General features: G+C 36.9%; 1 protein-coding gene across 31 annotated transcripts in view; it reads left to right on the top strand.

The window, feature by feature from the left end:
- Positions 1 to 17,001, top strand: part of ZMYND11 (zinc finger MYND-type containing 11) — a 138,855-nt gene that overhangs the window by 61,686 nt on the left and 60,168 nt on the right. For 3 of the 31 annotated variants that reach the window (XM_080647215.1, XM_080647208.1, XM_080647205.1), the window contains exon 1: positions 4,224 to 4,339. The exons of 27 other annotated variants lie outside the window; for them this stretch is intronic. The gene's annotated coding sequence lies outside the window, so the exon portion shown is untranslated. Of the gene's footprint in view, positions 1 to 4,223; positions 4,340 to 17,001 lie in introns of those variants that run through there. One more of the 31 variants, XM_080647203.1, reaches the window with a different exon arrangement.

Raw genomic sequence — 17,001 nt, 5'->3', positions numbered from 1 at the left:
ATTAGCCTTTTATTATATAGGATGTTTATTTAGGGTTTCCTCTATGTTTATTTATGGCTTGACTGCTCATTTCTTTTCAGTGCTGGAAATATTCAATTGTGTAGATGGACTTCAGTTTATTTATCCACCCACCTTGAAGGATATCAGGGTTCCTTCCAAGTTCTGGCAATTATGGGTAAAGCTGCAATATAGTTTTGATTTTTAACATTTTCTTCCTTTGCAACTTCTATTCATGACATTTTTTTCTGCTGTATATTCACTCTTGTGTATCTTCTAGTTTAGACTTCACAGCTGAAGTAATTTTAAAAATTTACTTTTAATGTTTAACTCATTTCTAAGTTTTTCTAATTCTGATGTATATTTTCTCTATATCTTGCATAATTTTCGTGTCTCTTTTCATGATTAGAATAGTAGTTATAGTTTTCATCTGTCTTGTTGGCACATCTCTCGGACCTGCTTTCATTGTAAGGATGTTATTCTGCTCCTTCAATCAGTCTTCATGCTGGTCATTTTTTTTTTTTTAAATATATTTTATTGATTTTTTTTAAAATATATTTTATTGATTTTTTTTTTAAATATATTTTATTGATTTTTTTACAGAGAGGAAGAGAGAGGGATAGAAAGTTAGAAACATTGATGAGAGAGAGACATCGATCAGCTGCCTCCTGCACGCCCCCTACTGGGAATGTGCCCGCAACCCAGGTACATGCCCTTGACCGGAATCGAACCTGGGACCCTTCAGTCCGCAGGCCGACGCTCTATCCACTGAGCCAAACCAGTTAGGGCTTTATTGATTTTTTACAGAGAGGAAGGGAGAGGGATAGAGAGTTAGAAACATCGATGAGAGAGAAACATCGATCAGCTGCCTCCTGCACACCTCCCACTGAGGATGTGCCTGCAACCAAGGTACATGCCCTTGACCGGAATCGAACCCAGGACCTTTCAGTCCGCAGGCCGACGCTCTATCCACTGAGCCAAACCGGTTTCGGCCATGCTGGTCATTTTGATATGAAATCAGTTTTTCTGAACTTGTATCAGAGAAAGGTGGTTAGAATAGTTTTTTGAGAGTTATGGTTTTAAAGTTCCCTTTTCTATAATTTTTATGGTCAATCAAATGATTTCCTGCTTCTCCTTCACTTTCTTTCCCACTGCTTTTTTCTGGAACCACCCTTTATTTTGTTCCCATTATCCTTACATTGAAGATCTTTTTGACCTGAGCTAGTAGAGTTTGATATTTTTACCGTTATTGCTCACAATTACTTTATAATAGGGGGCTTCATCTTTGGAAGGCAGCTTTGGCTGATTAAGTTTGAATGTTCAGGGGGCCCATTATGCTCCAGCCCCTTAGACACTACCATGAATTCATGAATTACCATGATTCACCTGCAAATGGGAGTGTGTAAAACCCTATCTGGTTTCAACTGCTATTCTCAAATTGGCCCACTGTACTTTTTAGTGACTATCAGTTGCTTCTTTTATTCTCTATACTCTTTTCATTAAATACTCTTGTTGTGCCCCTCTGTTTTCTCCTACATTGGTGTCAATACGAATTGTGATTATAGTTCTTGGAGATTTACCCTCACCTGCTCAAATTTTGGGATTCATGGGGATTTTTCACCTCTTAATTCTGTTGTTAATGTTACCTAAGGGTAGGGTTTTTTTGCTTGCTTGTTTGTTTTTAGCAAAACAACCACTCTTGTTTACAGGTTTGGGAGAGATTAAAAACTATGCTACCTTCACTGTCTTCCCAGTTCACATCAGTCTTGTGATTTTTCTTAAAAGAAAAGATAAGATAGTTGGTAAAGGCACTGGATATTTTCTGAAGCAGAGCTAAAAATCATAAAAGTTTCTTCTGGCAGAAGCAAATCCAAGGGACATTCTACATGTTTGTATATAACACTAAACACATCAGACCCTATAGCAATATTATCTTCAAACACAGGACAGTTAAAATACTAAGATTCATGTTGAAATTTACAAAAAGCCCTAGCCGGTTTGGCTCAGTGGTTAGAGCGTTGGCCCGAGGACTGAAGTGTCTCGGGTTCTTTTCTAGTCAAGGGCCCGTACCTTGGTTTCAGGCTTGCGCTGGTGTGATGTGTTTCTCTCACATCAATGTTTTTCTCTCTCTTTCTCTGTCTCTCCCCCTCCCTTCCAGTTTCTCTAAAATTCAATGGAAAAATACCCTCAGGTGAGGATTAACAAAAAATAAATAAAATAAAGTCATTTACAAAGTAATTCCATGAGTCGAAGCCTCAGATTCTCAAAATTATTTGAACAATTGGGGACTGATAATTTCCTTACCTTTGTAACAAAATAGAATTTTTTTGTTGCAAATGTTTCTTCCACCTAATTAGATAATATCCAACTTTAGGGTTTATAGCTGTAGTCTCCTAATTGGGCGTCACTATATCTCTTTTTGTTGTTTGTTTGTTAATCCTCACTTGAATGTATTTTTTTCCTTTGAAATTTTTTAGAGAGAGTGGGAGGGAGGGAGGGAGGGAGGGAGAGGGAGAAGGGAGAGAAAGAGAAACATTGATGTGAGAGAGACACATCAATGATTACCTCCCACACACACCCCGACTGGGGCCTGGGATTGAGCCTGCAATCCAGGTACTGGCCCTTTACTGGGAATCCAACCCTCAACCCTTTGGTGCTTGGGTGTATGCTCTAACCATTGAGAAACACTGGCCAGGGTATAGCACCTCTTTAGTAAACAGTCTTGAGTCCTTTTTACCATTTTCTTTGAATTTTCCTTTAAAAAAACTGGTGTTTTGTTAAAAAATAGTAGAAAAGTACTATAAATTAGAGAATTACTGTTGAGATTTGAATATTTCAAATATTTAAAATTATAACTAAGAGAAACTTCTTTAACAAATTCTCTTTGGGAATGGAAAGTATTTTTACAAAAGGGTTGGTCTGAAATCAAAATACATATATGGGATTAAGTTTGACATTTAGTTATGGGTAAGTTGTCCCTTTGATTTAAAAACTTTTTTTCTTTTTAACTCTCACCTAAAGATGTGATTTTTTTATTTAAAGAGAGCAAGGGGAGAGAAACATCAATCAGTTGCCTCTGGTACACATCCTGACACTAGGAATGAAACCCTTAACTTGGGTATGTTCCCTGATGGGAATCAAACCCACAACCTTTTGGTCTATGGGATGACACTTCAACCAACTGAGCCACCCAGCCATGGCCTAAAGGCTCATTTTTGTAAGTTGATTTACTGATAATATAAAATTACATAGATGTCTTCATTAGTATAAAATTAAATGTCTTCATTTTGGAGCTAAATAAGCAAAAATTTCGGTCTCAGTAAAAACATTTTACATTCTTAGAAACTGAAGGATGTTCTGTGGTGTTTATTTATCAAAATGGAAACAAATGAGTCATTTTATCATAAGAAAGACCCTGATAGTAGTCAGTTTAGATGAAGATAAGCATAGGCTTATATCTTGTGAGAGCAGCTTCTCTTTTAGTTTAAAAGTCTGTAAATGCTAAATTATAATTAGCAGATAGGAATTGATCAATTTTATGATGTTTTGATAGGCATCATGCAATTAAAGTTTTGAAATATTTGATTACTTAGCGTTTATATAAAGCAAATATTCATAGCACATTTTTATGCTTAAAATCATGATATTAGCCTTTGTTTTACAGTTTTTAAATCAAGGAGCAAAGAGATAAAGCATTATATAACAACAAAATCAGAAACAAAAATGTAATTTACTTTTGATCCCTAAGATTCCCAATATGATTTATAACTCCTTGTCGTGTTACTTTTCTAAACATTACCTATATTTTAATATACAATAAAAATAAGTTACATACATCATTTACTCTTTCTCTTTAATTCAAACAAATTATTCACATCTAATTTGGATAATTATAATACGGTATTTGAGTTTCATAAGTATTTGTACTAGTTATAAGGTTATTTAAAGACAGACATTGAAATAAGTATGGGTTTTATATTATCTCTACCAGCATTATTGGCTCGTTTCCGTCATTGGAAGAGGTCATTTTATTTTTTTGTCAGCTATTGCAAAAAGCAATTGAACCTTTGTTTTTTTTCCTGTCTTGAGTAACTTTGATTTTATTTCTAGAGGTGATCACATTTGTGATAGTGTGATTAGACTAACATTGGATCAGTAGACTAGCCCCGTTCAAGTTCATGTTTCAGATTAGGGCATCTATTAATTACATGTATTGCTTACTTTAGGGTCAAAACCCAATTAGAAAATGTGACCTCTGACCTCTTGTGACATGTTTGGCATTGAGATTTCTGAGTTCTCCTGGAGTTCTTCCTGTCGCTACAGACAGACATAAGCCCAAACTGTAAGTCCTCTTTGTGTGTAGGTTGCAACCAGGTACCCATTATTTATTTGTTTATTACGATTTAATCTTATGAAACCCACAGTTTCTAGGAGCTGTTTACTAAAGTTATAATTTTGCTTTGTCTTTGTCAGTTTCTGTTCCTTCATTAGATTTTATTTACTCTAGAGGAGGAAAATGGCCATTGTCTAAATTACCTTCTTGGAAATAAATTAGTTTTAAAAAAGTACCAGTTAATATGCTATATATGTAATCCTAAGAATTCTTCACAGCATTACGAAGTACAGTCTCACTTCAGTCTACATGGATTTTGTACATATCTTTTTATGGTCGCCGATTGGTAGGTACACTACCATTGTTACCATTATTATTTTATTTTACATAATAGCTTTGTGGAAGAACTGATTCTGAATGACCATAATTCACAATTCCACAGTGAGTGTTTTCTTTTACTTCAGTATGCCATATTCTTATGACACTCCTCTTGGTTTAGTTTGTTGTGTAGCTGTTTTTATGTTTGATATTTCTCTGCAGATCTGTGAAGGAAACATACAGACAAGGCATAGATTTGAATGGGGTCAGTGTGGGAATTAGTCCTTGGAAGTTGGATGGGTTTTGGTGAGGCAGAGAGTCGAAGCAAAGGACTGTAGGGTTTTAAGGAAAAGGGGATGGAAGGGCGAGGGCCAGACTAGAAGAGCCTGTGTACCAGCTTTAATTTTTATCCTGTAGATAGAAGGGAATAGTGAATGTGTTTGAAATGGTGAAAGTAAAACAGACTCATTTTTTCCTCCCCAGGTACATTGAATAGCCCTCTTAGATGTCTCTTGAGTTTGCCTGCTCTTCCCTCTCTTGGCCTGGGTTTTCCTGCCTCTGCAGTGGCTGCAGGTTTCTAATTGGACTTCCAGCTTTCTGGTCTTGCTAGTCTGTTTTTCCCCCTATCATTGGTGTCAGAGATATTTTTCAAAACACCATCTTATCAACTGTTCCACTATAAAAGCCTTTTTCTAGCCCAGCTGGGTGTAGCTCAGCGGTTGAGCGTTGACCCTGGAACCAAGAGGTCACCGGTTCGATTCCCAGTTCAGGGCATATGCCCAGGTTGCGGGCTCGATCCCCAGTGGGGGGTGTGCAGGAGGCAGCCGATCAATGATTCTCTCTCATCATTGATGTTTCTATCTCTCTCTCCCTCTCCCTTCCTCTCTGAAATCAATAAAACTATATATATTTTAAAAAAAAGCCTTTTTCTATTGCCCATGAAGGCCAGATTCCTGTACAGGTGTTAATGCCTTGCCTTTCTCTTCTGCATTCTCCTGCTGCTTCCCACTCAAGGTGCTGCACTCTGGATGCACTGGGCTCTCTTGTTTCCACACTCTGCCTGGGATGCCTGTCCTCCTGGACCCGTCTGTCAGGCAGGCTCCTCTTTCAATTCAAATCTCCTAGGACAGTGGTTGGCAAGCTGCGCTTTGCCGCTCTGTTGACTAATGAGTTTGCCGATCACTGTCCTAGGAAGTTGTTCCTGACACCTTTAAATCAACCGAAGCCTCACATTTTATCAGCTATTTTTCTAGATTTTAGTTTTGTGTTCTTCTTAAAATCCTCTTGATTTCCCCATTGAGCATAAAGTGTACATACCTGAACAGGGCATTTTGTGCAGAGCCTTTCACCATTAGATCCCCATATTTTTTTTTTCCTTTTCATGCCCTGTGTCTGCCCACTTATAGCTCCATATGATTCTCAATTACCCGAGTGCTCTATGATTTATTTTATGTTCTTCCTTCATTAATGGACATAATAAACATACCCTTTCTTTAAGATCCAACTCAAATATCTCCTTTGATATACTGATTCATTTCTCACTATAATCAATATCAGTACCGTTGCTTTTTGCTCACATATTAATATGTATAAAATTCAATTTTATTTTCATTACAGTGTCTTGCAAATTATAAAAAAATATTTCTGCTTCCTTTGCTGGTTATAAACTTCTCAAGGGCAGGGCATACATCTTTTCCTATCTTTGGATCTTAGCATGAAGCTGGGACAAGCCATGGAGAAAATGTTTCTTAATAGTCAGTTGCATTAACTGAAGGAGCTGTTTGAGAACACTGAGTAGTTATTTTGTGACAAGCACTGTGCTTTACATGACTTAACTCATTTAATTTTCACAGCAACTCCCTGAGGACTATTGTCATTATCTTCATTTTCCTGATCTAAGATGATAAAGCTTGGACAGGTGAAATAAATTATCTAAGGCCACACAGGTTTTCAGCAGAATATAGAGCTGTCTGATGTGTTAGTCCAAGCTCTTAACCATTAAATGTTTTCTTTTGATATTTAATGAATTTATGTTTGTATCCTTGCACACTTTGACTCTTGTTTTCTACATGGTACTTCCATATTATCTCATTTCACCATAGCAGCAACTCTCCCACATTAAAATTACCACCACTTTATAGGTGAAGAATTTGAGGCCGTTTGAGTAAATTATTTGTCCCAGGTTAAGTATTAGAATTAAAAAGAACCTAGTTCTTCAGAGTATATTCTAAATTTTTAAATAAATTCATTAGTGAAGCGTTCACAGAGATGCTATTTAGGTTTTGAAGTTTATTAATTTATGTTCAACACAATTTTTAAATAAAATATTTGTTGTATACCTATCCATCTGTAAAGCACCTAGTGGCAAATCATTATTACTTTAATTTTTTATAGTAAAATACACAGCATGAAACTTACCATTTTAACCTGGTTTAAGTGCACAGCCTCATTGGTGTTAAATACATTTAATTGTGCAGCCATGACCACCATTCATTTCTAGGACTTTTTCAATCTTGTAAAACTGAAACTTATTACCTATCCTATCTAATAAAAGAGTAATATGCAAATTAACCACTACTCTGCTACACCCACAAGCCACGCCCACCAGCCAATCAGGAGTGAGTATGCAAATTAACCAAGATGGCTGCAGCCTCGGAGCGAGCAGGAGGCTTGTGTTTCCCCGGCAATGGAGGAAGCCAAGCTTTCCGCAAACCCTGGCGAGCCCAGGCCTCCACTCAAGGCTACAACGTTTCAATTATAGAAGATAAATAAATCCCAACAAAAATGGCTGCGGCCACGGAGCAAGCAGGAGGCTTGACTCCGCTCAAGGCTACAAAGTTTCAATTATAGAAGATAAATAAATCCCAGATACCAGGGCCTCCACTTGGGTCGCTGGGGGGGCGTGGCCGGCCTGCAAACCACCACAGGACCCTCACCCAGGCCACCCCACGCCCCTAGGGAAATCCCACCCTGATCCAGGACATGTTTCAGGGCAAACCAGCTGGCCCCCACCCATGCACCAGGCCTCTATCCTATCTAATAAAAGAGTAATATGCAGATTGACCATCACTCCAACACACAAGATGGCTTCCCCTATGTGGACAAAGATCCTGCCCCCATGTGGAGACAAGATGGCTGCCACAAGATGGCCAGCAGGTGAGGGCAGTTGGGAGGGACCAGGCCTGCAAGGGAGGGCAGTTGTGAGCGATCAGGCCAGCAGGGGAGGGTAGTTGGGAGGGACCAGGCCTGCAAGGGAGGGCAGTTGGGGGCGATCAAGCCTGCAGGGGAGGGCAGTTAGGGGTGACCAGGCCAGCAGAGGAGGGAAGTTGGGGGGTACCAGGCCAGCAGAGGAGGGAAGTTGGGGGGGACCCAGGCCTGCAGGGGAGAGCAGTTTGGGGGGACCCAGGCCTGCAGGGGAGAGCAGTTGGGGGAGACTAGGCCTGCAGGGGAGGGCAGTTAGGGGTGACCAGGCCCACAGGGGAGAGCAGTTTGGGGGGACCCAGGCCTGCAGGGGAGAGCAGTTGGGGGAGACTAGGCCTGCAGGGGAGGGCAGTTAGGGGTGACCAGGCCCACAGGGGAGGGCAGTTAGGGGCAAGCAGGCTGGCAGGGGAGCAGTTAGGCATCAATCAGGCTGGCAGGGGAGTGGTTAGGGGGTGATCAGGCTGGCAGGCAGAAGCGGTGAGGGGCAATCAGGAAGGCAGGCAGGTGATCAGTTGGGAGCCAGCAGTCCAGAATTGTGAGAAGGATGTCCGACTGCCCGTTTTGGGCCTAAACGGGCAGTCAGACATCCCTCGAGGGGTCCCAGATTGGAGAGGATGCAGCAGGCTTGGCTGAGGGACCCCCCCCCCCAACCCCGTGCACGAATTTCGTGCACCGGGCCTCTAGTTAAATAATAACTCCCCCACCCCTGGCAACCACAACCACCATTCTACTTTCTGTCTTTATAATTGTGACTCAGCACCACATAGAAGTGGAATTGTACAGTATTAGTCTTCTTGTGACTAGCTTATTTCACTTAGCATAATGCCCTCAAGCTTTATCCACATTGTGGCATATTCCAGAATTTTCTTTGCATATATACCACATTTTGCTTATCAATTTATCTGTCAGTAGACACCTGAGTTACTCCCCATTTTTAGCTTTTGTGAATAATGCTGCTATGAACATGGTGTACAAGTATATCTTTAAGACCCTGCCTTCAATCCTTTTGGGTCAATACCCAGAAGTGGAATTGCTGGATTATATGGCAATTCTATTTTTAATTTGTTGAGGAGTCACTATACTGTTTTCCACACTGTGCCATTTTACCTTTTCACCAGCATTGCACAAAGGTTCCAATTTTTCATTATCCTCATCAACACTGTTTTCTGTTATTTTGATAGCAGCCATCCTAGTGGGTGGGCGGTGGTATCTCACTTTAGTTTTGATTTGCATTACCTTAATAGTGATGTTGAGTATATTTTCATGTGTTTATTTGCCTTTTATGTATCTTTTTTGGAGAAATGTCTATAAAAGTCCTTTGCACAATCGGGTTGTCCATTGTTGGGTTTTGGGAGTTCTCTATATGTTCTGGACAATAATCACTTATCAAATAGACAATTTGCAAATATTTTCTCCCACTTAAAGATTGCTTTTTGACTATGTGGTTAATATCTCCTATACAAAATTTTTAATTTCCAAAGTCCAATTTGTCTATTTTTCTTTTGCCTATTCCTTTGGTGTCATAGCCAAGAAATCATTGCCAAATCCTATGTTGTGAGCTTTAGTTTCTTCTAAGAGTTTTATTTTTTTAGGTCTGACATTTAGTTCTTTGATCAATTTTGCGTTATTTTTGTATATTGTGTTAGGTAAGGGCCTAACTCTATTCCACTGCTCTTAGATATCCAGTTTTCCCAGCACCATTTTAAAAAATAAATTCAAAGTTTGCATTATTTTTTAAAATATATTTTTATTAATTTCAGAGAGGAAGGGAGAGAGAGATAGAAACATCAATGATGAGAGAGAATCATTTATCAACTGCCTCCTACTGGGGATGGAGCCTGCAACCCGCGGATGTGCTCTGACTGGGAATCGAACTGTGACCTCTTGGTTCATAGGTCAACGCGCAACCATTGATCCACACTGGCCAGGCACCCAGCACCATTTGTTGAAAAGACTGTTCCCCATTGCGTGGTCTTGGCACCCTTGTCAAAAATCATTTGAATATATGTATATGTGAGGTTTTATTTCTGGGATCTCTATTCCATTCCATTCTTCTACATATTTGTCTTAATGCCAGTACCACTTAGTTTTGATTACTGTGGCTTTGTAGTAAGTTTTGAAGTTAGGAAGTGGGATCCTCCAGGTTTTCTTTTTCTTTTTTCAAGATGGTTTATACTGTTTTGGGATACCTTTAGATTAACATATGAATGTTTGGGTGGGTTTTTCTATGTCTGATAAAAAATGTCATTGGGGCCCTAACTGGTTTGGCTCAGTGGATAGAGCGTTGGCCTGCGGACTGAAGGGTCCCAGGTTCGAATCTGGTCAAGGGCATATACCTTGGTTGTGGGCACATCCCCAGTGGGGAGTGTGCAGAAGGCAGCTGATTGATGTTTCTAACTCTCTATCCCTCTCCCTTCCTCTCTGTAAAAAAATCAATAAAATATATTTTAAAAAATGTCATTGGGATTTTAATGGGGATTACATTTATGTAGTTTGCTTTGGGTAATAATTGACATTTTAACAGTATTAAGTTTTCTAATCCATGAACATGTGATGTTTCCATTTACTTACATCTTTAATTTCTTTTAACAACGTTCTATAGTTTTGATTGTATACATTTTCATCTTTTTAATTTCTAGGTATTTTATACTTTTTGATGCTATTGCAAATGAAATTATTTTAATAATTTTTTTTAGATTGTTGATTGTTCATCTATAAAAATGGAACTGATTTTTGTGTATTGACTTTGTATCGTACTACTTTGCTGGATCCATTTATTAGTAACCATAGCTTTTTTTGTGAAGTCTTTAGAATTTTCTACATATATGATAATATCATTTGCAAAGACAATTTTACTACTTCTCCAATTTGGATGCCTTTTATATCATTTTCTTGCCTAATTGCTCTGGCTAGAACTTCTAATACTGTGTTTAATAGGAGTGGTGAAAGTTGCCTTTTTTCTGAGCTTATTATCTTTAAGTATGTTGTTCACTGTGCGTATTTCATACATGGCTTATAGTGTGGTGAAGTAGTTTCCTTCTATATCCAATTTATTGATTTTATTTTTTATCCTGAAAGGGTGTTGAATCTTGTCAAAGGCTTTTTTGCATCTATTGAGATGATTTTTATGTTTGGTACACATTAATAAAATGTGGTGTATCACATTTATTGATTTGTATATATTGAATCATCCTTGTATCTATAAAGCACCCAGTGACAAAGCATTTGGTTTAAAAAAATTTTTTTTCTAGAAGTAATATAACCATATTGCAGGCTACTTGAAAAATAGAAAACAGAAATAATATAATCATATTGCAGGCTACTTGAAAAATAGAAAACAGAAAAATAATCACCTATAATTCCTCTATCCAAACTCACATAAGGGACCCATTTTATTTCTAGTCATGTTTCATGCTTGTTTTTTGTGCTTCACATTATTTAGCCTTTTTTGTTGTTATATGATCACCTTAAATTATCATTGGTAATGGCTGCATGATAGTCTGTTGAAACTGTTCATTAATATACTGTGGGAGAAAGGAGGGATGAAACGCAAGATATTTATTGTAAGATTTGCATTACATTATCTTTTTACCTTCAAAACAACCACGTGTGTTAACACTATGAATTTTACTTTATAAAAATGCACATTGGGATGCAGAGAGGTTAAGTAAGTTGTCCAGGGTCTTGCAGCTGGTAAGTTGTAGAGCCGGTGTTTGAACTGAGATCTGTGTGACTTCAAAGGCCTTGCTTTTTCCACTGTACTTTTATATTGTCCATATGTCATATATTGAATTCTTATAATACCTCTGTATTCTTATTATACAAATATCCAGTAATGAGATAAATACAAATAATGAGGTAAAAACTTATAAGAATAAATGATAATTAGTGCAGGAACCATTTACTTAGAACATATTAAGTGCTGGGCACTGGGCTGAGTACTTTGCATTTATCACCTTGTTTAGCTTTTATTATGACCCTGTGGTACCTATTATCATCTGCTTTTTTAAAATCACCATTCTGCCATTGTTATATTTTTAGATAACTTGCGTGTTTTCATTTTTTTTTTCACTGTGTTCAATAATCGTCTTGCATTATAGCCTTTCCCCATGCTTTGAATTATTTCCTTACAATGGATACTCGGGTTATCTTCAGTTTTCCCTCTATCACAAATAACCATTCTTTACTACCACAGTAATAGTTTCCTTTTTGACCTAAATGAGGAATTCATTAATGTGTATATCCAGAGAACAGATTCCTCAGAGTATAGATTATCTACACTTAATTTGACTTGGCTCTCAAGAGAGTATGTCTCACTCTACATGTTCATTAGCAGTGAACAAGGATTCGGTTTCCCCTGTCTTTCTGTATGATCAGTCTGTTATGATTGGCCCCTCGCCTTAGGAAATCACTAATTTGCTTTCCGTCACAATGATTAGTTCTGCTAGTTCTAGAATTTTATATAAATGGAATCATATATTATGTTCTTTTTAATGATTAGCTTTTCTTAGTCATCATGTTTTAAGATTCATTTGCTGCATATATTGTAGTTTATTCTTTTTCGTTGCTAGGTAGTATTGCATCATATGGATATACCACAGTTTTTAAAATTCATTTATCTGCCGAGGGACATTTGGGATGTTTCCACTTGGGGGCTGTTAGGATAAAAGCTACACTGTGTTTTCATGTACACATGTAGGTGATGTATATTCAGATAAATATACAATATAAGATAAATATAAGAATACCTGTAACTGGGGTAAGAGTGAAGGGGCACTACTAGTAGTTATACAGGTACAACATGTGGAACAGACAGTTCAGGAAAAAGGGTGAAAGGTGGATGGGTTTTAATTGTGTGTATGTGTACATTGTATTCATATATGTTTATCAAATAAATATACACAGTATATTTTATTACACCTTCATTTGTTCCAAAAATATTTTAACGACAATTAGAAAAAAATGTAAGTAAATAGAGTAAAGTAATATATATTAGAAGGGGATGAGAAGAAGGGGGAAAAGAAAAAAGAAAGTATAGGACGTAAAATTGAGTCAGGAATAAAGTTCTGGCAGACCCTACAACTTGCTAAGGATGCTACAGATCTGGCTTTCCGTTTTCTAGTAGGTAATACAAAGGGAAGCCTCACTTGCATAATAATGTATAAAGGAATTAATTGCTGAGTTGAAATACAACTATTTGTAATAGTTCTGAAACCAGAAAGAAATTTATTCCTAGGATTTTAATAAAGTTAACCACTTTATATTTGTTTCAAGCTCATGTCAGATGGCAGTGTCTGTCTACTTCTGTGTCTGAGTAGTTAGGCTGAGGTTTCAGGCAGTTTTAGTGAGAACATTACAGTTAAGAAAAGTATGCCAAAATGCTACTCTGCCATTGCTTGTGCTCTTTTTTTTTTCCAATTACAAAGGAAATTGAAACATGAAACTTTCAGTATACTCTGAAATTATGGGGCAGTACTAACCTTATCCAAATCATTCAGAACACACTTAAGTTTGTTAAATTTCCATCACAGTGAATGCCTCTGGACTTCTTGATAGTGTGAAGCTACTTGTATTGACAAGAGGACAGTACAAGTGTTCGTATGTTTTCTAGTTAGTAGAAAACATATCAGTACATTTTGTGGTGGTTTCTTCTCCCCCAGGACTTGCTCATACTTAACAGTGTCTCGTTGGTATGCTCACCTCCCAGAATGTCCCTCAAACAATGGTAATACATAGTTCTGAGAATGAATCATTATTAGAAGGGTTAATGGTAGATAATTACTTTTAGGAAATTATGGCTCATGAGATTTCTTACCTTTGTAAAAATGTTAAATCTGTAATGGTTGTCACCATTAGCTATATATTTTTTGTCTTGGAACATGCTCAGTTATCTCAGGAGAGATTAAACAAATTAGGATTTTGCAGTCTGTTGCTTGGATACACTTCAGTGCTCAGCAGCAGTTGGGAAGTGGTGTCCTGGGGGAAATGTGGGGAAGAGAATTACAGGAAAGGAAATGGATGGAATGGGAGAAAATTAAAAAGTTACTGAAAAAGTTCAGAGACATTAAGTATAACATTTCAGTATTAGACATTTACATACTATTCATCATTTACGCTAAGTGAAATTAAAATAGATTATATGGTCACTGTAAATGCATCTCAAATACTAATTGCTATTTTTGCCTCTTTATTTGATGGATAAGCAGCCTGTAAAAAAAATAAATAAATAAATAAGAACTATGGAGTGACCATAACCTGATTTATTAGCATAAGTATTTTCACTTGCAGTAAACCTGCCTGGGTACTTGATGATCTTAGAAGAGAAATAATGGATTGGGATCTTTCTCTGTGTTCAAGGTTTATCACATAAATCACTTAGTCCTTCAGAATTTATTTGTGATTCACTGAGACATATTTAGCCTGCAGTGCTCAGGAAGAGAACATTAATTACTCTTCATTAACATCTAGAGCACTCTAGCTCAATTCTACTTTTTAAGAAAAGGTGAGAATCAATATATTTTCCAAAAGAATAGAAGAGTAGGGGAAAAATAGGAATTCCTCAAATTTAGGCATTACTTTATTAAGCTTGTGTTTGTTAATACTTGACACAACTGGTATTTCTGTCATAATAAATATCAAACCAAACATCTTACATTGCTCATATAAGGTTTGGATTCATAGCATAGATCATGCACATGAACCTCTGACAGATCAGCTGTGTTGATAGGTATGTTTATAATCTTTCGTTATGTCTTTTTGCTAATTATTCCCTGTTTTAATTTTCTTACTCTTACAATTTGTAATCTTAATTTTGTGTTTAAATCTATCTTTTACTTGTTTCTTCCATTGTTATGATTTATAATTTTCCCCCAAACAGCTGATAAATAATTTTGTCCTAATTCTTATTTTCTCTTATATTTAAATATTTAATCATTCAAAATTTAAATGATATATTTTTAAATGAATTATTTTTATCCAGATTGACATTTAGTTATTCCACTATCACTTGCTAAATATTGTTACATTTTCCTTTTTTTAAGAAAGTTTCTATATACACTTTTATTGTCTTTCCTGGCCTCCCCTTTTACTAAACTCTTGAAAAGTTCAAATCTCCCTGGCACTTGCTTGGCTCCCAAACATAGCGTGAGGGCACTCAGAGTTCAGTCAGCTATAGCCCCCAAGCTTCCTGCCATACACCATGTCGCTGTCTGCCATGGAGCCACCTACGTCTACATTTTCCCTTCTTTTATAATGCTTACCTTTTACGTTTAGATTCTTGTATATTTGGACCTATTTCTAGATATTCTTATCTTTTGTATTGTTCTTTTGTTTGAATTTTTTTAGTCTGGAGCCGAACATGCAACATCTTCAAGGTATGCCAGTGTACCAGAGTTAATAAATTAAGGAATGTTTGGATGTTAACTAGACTTACTGTGGTGATCATTTTGCAATATATACAAATACTGAATAATTATGCTGTACAGTTGAAATTAATATGTCAATTATATCTCAAAAAATAAGTTTGAAAAAAAGAAATTAAGCAATTTTGATAATTGTACTATTTTATGTAAGATAATAAAATTAGGAGAAGCTGGTAAAGGATATATAGGAACTTTATTATTTTTGCAACTCTTCTGCAAGTCTAGAATTAATTTAAAATAAAAGATTATATAAAATGGCATTGAGATTTTCTGTTACTCATGAATATATTCGAGCATTTATCGATTACAAATATTATGCAAGGCACTGTCTAATATAATTTGCCATCTGCTCCCAGTGGTGGCACGTTTCCTGGCTGCAACTGCAAATAGGTCAGTAAATTGGTCCTGTGATTGGAAGGCCTTAAAGGGAAGTAAATAATACCTATTTGAAAAACATTTAAATGCAAATGTAACAACTATTTAAAATAATGTATACATGTTCTTAGCCTTTTAGGCGACAATTTTTAATGGATGTTAGATCACTTACTCTTTATTCTAATTTTCCTAAACCCAGACTTTTTATTCAGAAAACAAAACCCCTTAATTGGCCCTTAATTCAGAGCTGTTACATTCCCAGACAGCAACGATACTAGGAGGAGCCACTTTTTGGTGTTGATGGAGTTTTCATGTTTTGTAGAACTAATCCTTCATCCATACCCTCTCCTGATATATCCTGTCCTTGTGAAAAGGGCTCCCTGAGTCCATCCTTAATCGTTCCTCATGAACATCTTTGTGGTTGTTCATGGGCCAAGGGCTAGAGTAAATGGGTTTAGCTGACTTCCGTTCTCTTTGAACTAAGGGAAGTTGAGCCCAACATGCTATCACTAAAGAGCAAGTAAAACTCTTTTTTAATTGTCTTTACTCCATGCTGTACAGATGTTGGAGTGCATTGTAGATACGAAGACCCATCTGTATGGTGAAATTCAGTGAATTAAAATATAACAAGGAATAATAGAATGTATTGCCATTTTTCTTTAAAAAACAGACAGACAGCCCGGCCATTGTGGCTCACTGGTTGAGCATCGACCTATGAACCAGGGGTCACAGTTTGTTCCCAGTCAGAGCACATGCCCGGGTTGTGGGCTCCATCCCCAGTAGGAGGCAGCTAATCAATGATTCCCTCTCATCATTGATGTTTCTATCTTTCTTTCTCCCTCTCTAAATCAGGAGTGGGGAACCTTTTTACTGTCAAGGCCATTTGGATATTTATAACATCATTCACTTAATATAAATTTATGTTGATATGAAAACTCTTAGATTTATTGAATTTTGAGTTCCACCTGCAGTTGGCTTGGCAGGGCTAGATCTAATTATTGCATGGGCCTTGTACGGCCCACAGGGCAGACATTCCCCACCTCTGCTCTAAATCAATCAAAATATATTCTTGGGTGAGGATAAAAAAAAAAAAAAAAAGGAAGGACAATTTTAATAGACTCACTTAAACAGACAATAGACTTAACTTAGACAAATTTAAAACCAATAAGAGAGTTTAACAGGTTTTCTGAATATATACCAGCAACCACCAACCAGAAAATATTATATAAAATAAAATCCCCCTTTCAAAGGAATAAAAAATAAGCAATATCTAGAAAAACCCAAAAGATAGGCAAGAATTTTATGGAGAAAAAAATTTTTTTATGGAGAAAAAATTTAAAAAATTATTAAGGACAT

Source organism: Plecotus auritus (genome assembly GCF_963455305.1).
Source record: "Plecotus auritus genome assembly, chromosome: 1".
Classification (NCBI taxonomy): domain Eukaryota; kingdom Metazoa; phylum Chordata; class Mammalia; order Chiroptera; family Vespertilionidae; genus Plecotus; species Plecotus auritus.
The sequence above is the reverse complement of the archived record's forward strand: the minus strand, read 5'-3'. Positions and strand labels throughout refer to the sequence as shown.